Source organism: Sinocyclocheilus rhinocerous, unplaced genomic scaffold (assembly GCF_001515625.1).
Source record: "Sinocyclocheilus rhinocerous isolate Xijiao unplaced genomic scaffold, SAMN03320098_v1.1 scaffold993, whole genome shotgun sequence".
Classification (NCBI taxonomy): domain Eukaryota; kingdom Metazoa; phylum Chordata; class Actinopteri; order Cypriniformes; family Cyprinidae; genus Sinocyclocheilus; species Sinocyclocheilus rhinocerous.
The window spans coordinates 2198205-2209409 of record NW_015639771.1 but is presented as its reverse complement, the minus strand read 5'-3'; the positions used below and the strand labels follow the sequence as shown (position 1 = coordinate 2209409).

Below are 11205 nucleotides of genomic sequence, written 5' to 3'. Positions count from 1 at the left end.
CATGGAGTCGATGTTCACAGGTAAATTACAGTCATACAAAGCCAATATGATGTCATTGTCTTGAAAAGATCCTGTTCCTCAAGCCCCATGAGGGACGCCGAATGATTCACTAGGGAAATCCACTCAGGTTTTCCAAAAGATCAAGTGTTTCCGACATAAAACCTCCCACAAAATTGGTGTGGCAGCCACAACTCTTAATAAAAAGACTGTGGAATAAGTCGTGGGTATTACCACAACCAGTTAACACAAGTTTTCTCCAATTACAGACAATTAGCGGCCACTCAGCACGCAAGTGGAGCAGTCCGTAAAAGACCAAGTTTGACAGAAAAATAACTGGATGTAATTTGCATACCTAAAAGTGTGTGCCAAATCAAAATTTTATCTGCAAATTCCTTTGCATTACAAAAATATACATCTTTACTCTTAAAAAAAACTGTGTTGGAAAGAGAAACACTGGTAATATATCCCCAGAGATGTACCGTGAATGTTGTTCATACTTTCAGAACAAGGTCATGTTATGTGCAGCTTTTACAACGGCTCTTTTTACAGCCCCAGTCTTACCGTTTGGCAGGCAGTGACGGCCGTTGCCGTAGAATCCTGAGTTGCAGTGACAGCAGAAGCCGGTGGAATAGTCTGTGCAGTGTGCGTTCTGACTGCACTGCTGCTGGAAGCGCTCACATGTCTCTTTATTATCGGTTGAGTAATGGATCACTGCAGGAGAGAGCGGAAAGAGAGACAAATTGCTCTTAAATAGGCTAGTAAAGTCAAACTCAGTCATAAGTCATAGGTTAAACTCCTACATAATCTTGAGTTCTCTCTGGATTCACAACATTGAATCAAATAATATATGAATCAAAGTAATGGTGCATTAAAAAAATGACAGACCTACGTAATTATACTTGCATGCCCATATATGGGAATTTTACGATTTTTGTTTAAAATGACTTAAAATGACTTTTAATTAACAATAACAACATTGCTACCTAAACACACGAAACGTACTGTACATGAACAAACATTAGAAACAAGCTAAATTTACAATATTACTGAGATGGTGTATGGCAACAGTTGCTAAAGTACGATTGGTCAGTAACATTTTTAGGGCGGGGCTTAGCAAAGGTTCATTCGATATATATCAGTATTGGTTAATCATTCAACTCTCACCTCCAGAGTCAAAATCCACCTTCTCCTCAACACTGAACACTTGACCACCAGAAGCGTGAGGTGGGACATCCTTTACACGGTTCGGGTACACCTGCAGAATTGCCTGCTTTGGTAATGGCCGCTGGGGCTGGGTCATGTCCTCCGGGGGGAGATTATGGGGATCCTGTGGAGGAAACTCGCCTGGACCAGACACTGAGGGCTGAGGTGGAGACTGACCAAGGGGCACCTCCTGGTTGAGACGCTCCAGTAGGGAGGAGTCCTGCTCTGGCTCAAGAAAGTCTGTTGTGGTGGGATCTTGGAAGTCTGGATCAATGGGATCGTACTCCTCCTCATCTGTTTCTGTGTAGTCTTCATCAGGGAACACAGCAACCAGGACTGGGGCAGCTTTGGTTAAAACAGCCTCATGCTGTGCCGGAATGACATTCTGGAAGGAATATCTGTTTCCAATGTGGAAGAGCCAAACTCCAGGCTCTCCTATGTTTCCTTTTCTGAGAAGAGTTATAATATTACATTATAATATTAACATTTTAATCATGGAAATTAAAATATTTTAAAATTAATCAAAGAAATGTTTTAAATTAAGGTTTTTATGTTATAATATAATATTATATATAAAATTATAATTTAATATAAAAAATATAAAATATTGTTAATATAAATTAATAAATGTATCTCAAATAATAATTTAATGTCCTGTTTTCAGTGTTTGGGGAAACATACACTATTGTAATATTTTCTTTTTTCTTTTCTTTTTTTTGAAAGAAATTAATATTTTTCCGCAAGGATGCATTAAATTGATTGAAAGTGACAGTAAAGACATGTATATTGTTACAAAAGTTACCAACTTTCCATGTTTTCCAACTTTCTATTCATTAAAGAATCCTGAACAATAAATGTATCATGGTTTTCACAAAAATATTAAGCAGCACAACTGTTTGTAATATTTATAGTATATTTCAGCATCAAATCAGCATATTAGAATGATTTCTGAAGGTAAAAGTAATGACTGCTGAAAATTCAGCTTTGCCACCACAGGAATAAATTACATCTTAAAATATATAAAAGTTGAAAACAGTTACATTGTAAAAACACTTCTGTTTTTACTGGGTTTTTAAAAAAAATTATGGTATGTTAGATTTTTATTATGAACAAACACAAATTAATAACAATCTAATAATAATATAATAATATTTTTTATTTCTGAGTAATTTTCTGTATTATTTATGAAAGAAAATGCTATGTTTTAGATTATGTTATGTTAGATTTGTATTATGAACAAACACAAATTAATAACATTTAATAACAATCTTATAATAATATAATAACATTTTTTTATTTCTGAGTAATTGTCTGTATTATTTATGAAAGAAAAGGCTATTTTATTTATTTCTTTATTTAGACAATTTTTAAATGGTAATTCCTCTGATGCTTACTGGTAAAGGTTCTTGACGGACTGCTCATTGCTGGTGACGCTGTAGTACGGCCCCTCTGTCCGAGAAAAGAAGAGGAAGGACAGTTCTCCTCTGGTGAAGCCAACACGAGCTGGAAGCTCAATTTCGACATTGTAAGATTCTTTGGGCCGTGTCCCAAAAAACTGCAGCCCATCCTCAGGGTATAGGAAGAGCGCATAAGTATCCTTCTCATTGTACGCAAGCACCACTTGGAATGTGTTTACCTAGAAGAAAGAAGAGCATTACTCAGGGATCTGTGCAGCATTTTAGAAGGTAATAAAACTTTCAAAACATATCCCATTATATACTGTAAATATTCCATTATATACTGTAAAGCTATCTAAAATAGCTTACTTAAGAACTTCCTTCTCCTTACTTTTGGACAAAGTGGTCTCTAAGAGATTTGTTTTCTGTGTACATCAATCAGTACTGGAAACCTCCTCAACCATCTAGAACATCGGCGAAATCCAAATATGGTGTTTCTAACAACTTAACTGATTTTACAAGCCTAGTAACTCACCAAATGTGCCCCCTACAAGGAGTTCCCCACATCAGTACCGTCTCTTGTCCCCTTTTGTTGTTTTCCACACCTAGTTTTACTGCACTTAACAGACCACTAAAAACTGTTTGAGAGTCTAGTGTCATCCTTGCTCTTGTCAACTATGGGATCATGAAGATATTATTCATGTTATTTTACTATTATTTGTATACTATTATAGTATTTATTAGTATTAGTATTTTTTTTATTTCATTTTAATAAGAGTTTTAGTTATTTTGTTATGTGCTTTTGTTGCTTTTATTAGTTTTCTTTTTTTAAATATTTCTATTACGCTTTAATTTATTTTCATTTCAGTTTTAATTTTAGTAATACTTTTAGTAGACATATTTTTTTAAGTTTAGGTTTTTCCATCTAATATTTTTATTTTACTTTATTTCTGCTTTGTTTCAATAAAAAAAAATGTCATAGTTTTAATAAACAATTACAACATTGATTCTAACTAAAGTTCACTGCCTTAATATCCTTTTCTGCAACTGCAAAACCTGGAATATATACAATATATAAAGAAGGAGGATTGGTCCAGTTGGTCCAATTTTTTTTTGGACTAATTTCAGAGTAATGACGAACTGTTCCCAATACGACAATAAATGTCTATTATGACAACAAATTGGGTCTATTTTGATTTCATGTTGACTTAAAGGGATAATCCACCCAAAAATATAGATATTTTGAAGAATGCTGGTAACCAAATAGTTTCTGTTCCAAAATATCTTCTGTTGTGTTCCACAGAAGAAAGAAGTGCTTACAGGTTCGGAACAACATGAGTGTGAATAAATAATTGACGTAATTTAAAATTTGGGGTGGACTATCCCTTTAAGTAAACTTTTCTAGCAAGATATCCGAATGATGTTTCAACATGGATATTAAGATGCCCTTCCCCCTTTCCAGTCTCTCACGTACACACACAGAGGATGTGTGTGAAATTCCTCTCCTCTGTTTAGTAATCCAAGCTGTCCCCGACTGGAGCCATCACCTCCACAAAACAACCCCCCAATTCCAGAGAGACAATGCTGCATCTGGCTTTCAGAGAGCCTCGGGCAGCCTCATTCCCCAGCATGCATCCCTCCTGGATCCCCTCACCCAACCCTGCAGCCTTCAGCTTCAAACTCCTAATTGCAGGACCACACTGCCTCGAAGCAGTGCAGAAACACACCCATAAACAAGATTGTTTAAAGATGTTATAGTACGAAAAGAAAAATTAGGACCCCACAATGAAGGGGTTTATGGACTTGAGATGGTACTACATCAATACTATTACCGTAATCATCATCATCATCATCACAACAACAATATTACAGTATTTTTTTTTCTTCATAACGCCATGATAAATGTATATTATTTTATATTATATATAAACTATCGGTTGAAAGTTTAGAAGAATTAAGATTTTTTAATGCTTTTGAAAGAATTCTCATATGCTCACCAAGCCTATTTGATCAAAAATATAGAAGCTTAATTTTCTGCTGCCTTTACTTCAGTCTTCAGTGTCACATAATCCTTCAGAAATCATTCTAATAAGGTGATTATTATCAGCATTGAAAACTGCTTTTTGCTACTTAATATTTTGTGAAAACCATTATATAATTTTCTTACAGGATTCTTTGATAAATATAAAGTTCAAAAGAACTGAATTTTAAAATATATATATAAATCATTTGTAACATTATACATATCTTTACTGTCACTTTTTTTTTATCAATTTAATGCACCCTTGCCTAACAAAATAATTCATTTATTTTTCTTTTTTAATTTTATCCCAAACTTTTAAATAGTGGTATATCACAGTTTCCACAAAAATATTAATCTTCAACATTGTTCAACAATAATTCACAATATTACTATTTTACTGTATTTTTGATCAAATAAATGCAGCCTTGGCAGCCTTTAAAAACATTAAAGAATCCTAATCATTCCAAACTTTTGGCCTGTTTGTTTTTTATTTTGTTTATTTATTTTGATGAATCTCTTTCCTATATTTTATTGTTATTGTTCTATTGTACATTTCTTTCTATCTTTTATCTCATACCTTGTTTTGTGTATAATTCTTTGGCAATATTGTATATAAATAGAATTGTGCCAATAAAGTACTTTAAATTAAAAAAAGAAATTGAATACTTTAAAATTGAATTGGTACTATGTGTCTTCCATGAAGTATCCCCTCCATAAGCCCCTACTTCTTCCATCCACAGGACGTCTGCAGACAAACAGACATCTGGGGACTGGAGGGGACACAAGATTAGATCAAGCGGTTTAAATCCCAAAGGCAAACATAAGATATCATCCAGAGATTTCTACCATTTAGACCCCCTGTGCTTCAGCGGAAACATAGTAAATCAACTCAAGGATGTGCTTTCTTCAAACAAGTATAGGCAGCTAAATGTGGAATATCTATTTTTTTAACAGCCTAAATACCATACTAGTATTTAGTATATGCTTTGTGGCCTTTAGCTTTGACTGCGATGATCATGATATACCTCAACAGTGGCTTCAGATTTGACTTCAGACATCATGTTCTGACTTAACAAAGTACTATAGTTTTTGTACAAAGGCAAACAAATGAACCTGTTTTGCAATGTATTGCAATGAACTTGTATTTAACACCTCAACCAGTATTTAATAAGTCTCAACCTTTCTACCATTTGTCTAGCTTCTAAGTAACAGATTAATTTGGGCCAACATGCCTTGGTTTGATGGACGCACTGTATTTTATGTCAATAACAATATATATAAAAGATTGTTTTCATCTCTTTTTTTAGACAATGATAAGCATACTTATTTTTAGCAATCCTAAATATGCATGATTACATGATTAGTTGCATTTTATTATTTGCATTTAGCATTGTTCTTTCTCTGCTGACTGCAAGCCTATCAGGAGAGATGCAACAGTTGTGAGCCACTGCCGTAGAGTACTGTGAAATTCCTTCTGTGTTTTTCTGTCAATATGGGGTGCTGTGTGTACATTAATGAGGAAAAAAAATTAACTTAAATGATTTTAGCAAATGGCTGCAATATAACAAAGAGTGAAAAATTTAAGGGGGTCTGAATACTTTCCGTACCCACTGTATGTACTCTGAGGATACAAACATGAACATGGCCTTATGCAACCCAACCAAGAGAAGAAATGCTGCTTCCGGAACCAACGAATAACAAATGATAATACTTCATGAGCAGTGCAGCTGTTTCTGCTCAGCTGTCTGGATGAGAGAGCCGAATGTGCACTAGAGGCTTGAAGAATGACCCATTCATTAACGCCCATTAGAAAACACCAAAAACACTCAGAATTCAGTTCCATCTCAGCTGAAACCACTCCACTTGCACACCAACCACTGTAGACCTCTTTGATAAATAGAAAGTCAAAAGAACAGCATGTATTTGAAATAGAAATCTTTTGTAACATTTTAAATGTCTTTACAGTCATTTTTGATCAATTTAATGTGCCCCTGCTAAATAAAAATGTATTCTTATACGCACTAGTGCACTTTTATGCACTCCAACTGGTGGATCATGACTCAAAACGAATCGCAGGGCTGTTCTGATGGACATTAGAGAAAATCAATGCTAAATGCAAATTGTGTATAATTACCATAGCAAATAAATTAGAATTGCCATTTTTTCCCCACTAAAAACTATTTTAATTAATGTTATTATATGTTATTGTATTATAAAATATAATCTTTATTATATTACAATATTTTATTATATTAATAGATAATATAATTAGAAATAAATGTTTGATTTTAGGGCATTTTGATAGTCATAAAGCTTGACTTGACAACACTGAATGAAAATGCTATATTGGATTACTACAAAAAGCCCATCAGACCCTTGAGAAACGCTGTGGCTTTAATCATCTAAAACCTTCCCAAGCATTTCTGTGGTATGTGAGGTGTTAAGAAGATCTAATTGCTGTGGTGACAGGGACAGTTAGGAGCAGTTCAGACCCACCAATTGTTCCTGTGAATTGCAGGTAAACTGAAAAGCTCTGGGATAGATTAGCAGGTAAGTGGGAGACGCTATTGTACGTTCAGACACCCTCTGGGCCTGAGATTGGGACAGAAAACAGATGACCAGCTTTGATAACCCTGGCCTAAATGGAGCTTGGGTAAAGTCAGACCTTCAGGGTCAGATTTAGTACGACTATAAGCAGTTCTCTTACCCGACTGGATGGGCTAGAGCTGCGGGTGACCTCCTCATAAGCTGACACATTCTCCCAGGTGGCGATAAAGGCATGAGTTGGGGTGAACGTGGCATCTGGAAAGCCTCTCTTGACATCCGCTTCCGCCCGCTTCAGCACGGTAGGAGACTCCGTCTGCCGGTAGAAGATGGATCCTTTTCCTTTGCTGGTGTCAATGTCAGCCAGGAAGGGGGCGATGACAGGGAAGTCGGTGGGGAAGCCGTCATCTACATACTGCTTCTCCATGGGAAGATCCTGAGTTGAGATGATTCCATTGGTGGCCACCTGGAACGAGACACAAAACAGAATGAGAACTGTCTATAATGATCTAATTCTGGGGTCATATTCTAATCATTTTTTTAGAATAAAATCAGAGTTACAACTTACAGCAATAAGCTCATTTCATTGACCACTTTGAATTTAATTAATAATAATAAATAACTCTAACATTTAAACTTCTAAAGAAAACTTTTAAAAACTTTAAAAATTAAAAAAATAATAATAATAAAACTAAAGGAATGACAGACATTATTGACACAAGTTATACGGACGTTTCATAAAAAATTCATATAACATGATAATGAAAACATTTGTACAGTTTATTCATATTCCCAGAGGGACATGCTCATCTCAAATGAACAAGAAATCCTTTTTATATTACAATATAATTGTTTTTAAATATTTGGAAATAGACTTGGCTTAAGGTTATTAACCAAACAACACATTTTCAGAAATCAATTTTAAAATAAAGTCTGATCCGTTGTAAAAGAAAGTAAAGAAACGTTATATACTGTGTTTATACTGTGTTTTATATATATATATATATATATAAATTAATTATATATACATTAATTATAATAAGTCTTTAATTATATATACATACACACACATATAGACAGACAGACAGACAGATAGACAGATAGATAGATGCAAAACAGCAGCAACAACAAAACATTAACAGGCGTTTCATGTACTCACATATAAGTTAGTGAAGGACGTCTCATAGAAGTACATTGGTTTGGTGAGCGTGGTCACTTCAGAAGTCTCATCGTCCCCTTTTTGCAGAGTTACATCGCCGTAAAACATCCCATACGGATAGATGTCATGTCTGTGAATGGCTGTGACATGCTGAGCTGTCAATGAAAGTTGTAAAAAGAAGAGCGCTATTTTGTCCCACGTCATCTTAATGAACAGCTGTACACATGCAGCTTTTATTCATGCGGCACACTCCGTCTGAATGAGTTGGAGTGCGCGGTGATGTTGGAGATGTTGGGGCATGAAGGTGGAAAGTTTGTGATCCAGGCACTGAACGGGAGGGACTGTGGGAGGTCACGCGGACGACGATTGGCTGACGTTAAACTTATAAGAGAAGAGACTCTGAAGGAAAAATTCTTCATTTATTTAATAAAGAACTTAATCATTTATTCAATGTCGAAATTTTCTCGGAATTAGCATATTTTATAGCTCATACTTTTTTATAATATTTATATAAAAACATTTCTATGTATGTCATATAATTTGGATTATAAATATAATTATAATATAATGTAATAATGATAATATCTAATAAAATATATTAAGTGAAATATAGTATTGTTTGTTTTAAGTGTTATTTTATTAAATTATTATAATTATATAATAATTATTTTACAAAATTATTATAATTATACAATAATATATTTTATTCGGGTAAATATTCAGCTTTTTCTGCATAATCGCTAATGTTGTTTTTCCTGTTTTACCTGACAGTTTAGTGATAATTGCTTTAAAATAGATTTAATCCAATTATTAATCCAATTATTCAATCTGAAAGAGTTATTTTATTTCGACTTTAATCCATTTAAGGAGTGTAAATACTAGATAACAAATGGATTAGTGTCGCAAATCACTGCTGAGGCTCATCAAAGACTCATTATTCACACTGCTCATTTTTTAGTTCAATTACTATTGTGTTCGCATTTGCATTGTGAATACTGCACAATACATACTTTCTTTCCTTTGTGTATGATTCTTATATTGTCTAAATGATTTATTATTTTTGACATATAGGCCTATACACAAACTTATTTCGTCGTTGTTCATTCGTCTTGAGAACCGATCACTACCATAGATCACTACATGTCGGTCGTGTTTGTGGTGCCATCTAGTGGACATTCCTATATGAATATTGGACCCTGTTTGGAATGGGGACATATCGAAGCTGGAAATGACATGAAAAAATAAAACAAAATAAAATCTTTCTCTTATAACAAATTCTTCTGTAAACAAAATGTGCTTATAAAACAAGAAAATGAAGCAATTAATCTCTCGGTGTAACTGAATCTGATCTTGAGTGGCTTAAAGCATTTGCTGCTAAGAGAAATGATCATTCGTTGGAAACACGGACTGTAGAGCACAGGTCAAAGTTTTGTAAGTCAGACTCAGAACAAAGTTAATGAAACCATTGAAATGTTGGAAAATTAAAAAATGTATTTATTTATTTTTATTAATTATTATTATTATATTTTATTTATTTTTGGTAAGTTAGTCTTACAAAGAGTAAAAAAAATATATATATAAAAATTTAAATAAAAAAATAAAAACAATAAATTACATTTTATTCCTGAAAGGATTTGCTTTGTAAATATTTTATGTTTTCTGATTGAAATAATTAATTAATACATACACAAAAAAAATTAAAACAGTATCCAAGAACACTTGTTTAATTACTAACAAAAGAGTGTCCAACAGGGCAAAAGACCCCTAAGGGTGAAAGGCCACTTGGATTTTATCTTCTCTCAGATCACTGAATAACAACAAGCACCACCACAGCACTTTCCTAAACACCTGTTTGTCAAGAAATGCAAGCAATGACAAAAGATCAAATCTGAGGTCATTTGATTTAATATCCACTAATGTTCAAATGTTTGGGTTGGTAAGATTTATTTAATCAAAAATACAGTAAAAACTGTAATATTGTGACATATCATTACAATTTCAAACAACTGTTTTCTATTTGAATGAGCCATACAATTATTCCTGTGATGACAAAGCAGAAATTTCAGCATCATTCCTCCAATCATCAGTGTCATGATCCTTCAGAAATCATTCTAATATGATTCGGTGCTCAAAAAACATTTCTTATTATTATCAGAAAACAGTTGTGCTGTTTAATATTTTTTTTCCATGATTCAGAAAGGTCAGAAGAACAGCATGTACTTGAAAAAGAAATCTTTTGTAACATTATAAATGTATTTGCTGTCATTTGTGATCAGTTTAATGCATCCTTGTTGAATAAAAGTAAATATATATAGATCAGTACCTTATTTGGCATGTAGAGGGTGCAAGATGTAAACAAATAACACCAAGTTTTTTATCACTCCTCTACAGCTCAGATTTATCTATTTTGTTTTAAGTGACTTGTCATTTATTCATCCTATAATCATAAATTATACAATAAAGTTTCCTTGTTTTATGATTTCATTAGTGGACATGTCTATTGTCTGCTTAAGGTAACTGGAATTTGACAGTGTCCTGATGTACATGTGATGTTCTTCAATTTCAGTGAATCTGATCTAGACGTTTCAAGTTTCATGTTCATAACCATGTTTGGCCTGTCAATATGAGCATGACCCAAGCTATTTGTGCTGTAACCATTTGGGCTGTAGCCGCCTAACACATTCAGTGTGTTTACATATGCTTCTTAACATCAGACATTATGGTTCAGAAGGAGAGCTCTACAAATACAGAGATCACTGCCATAGTAGCATCACTGCCAAATAGCTTGGGCCTAACACAAATGGAAGCTTCACAATCAAGAAAAAAAATAAAAATAAAAATAAATATATATATATATATATATATATATATAATGTTAT

The 11205-nt window shown here is 33.5% G+C and overlaps 1 pseudogene; it reads right to left on the bottom strand.

Annotated features, from left to right (window-relative positions):
* LOC107751769 (nidogen-2-like) overlaps nucleotides 1–8567 on the bottom strand; it is a 40102-nt pseudogene extending 31535 nt beyond the window's left edge.
* Between the last annotated feature and the right edge of the window lie 2638 nt (nucleotides 8568–11205).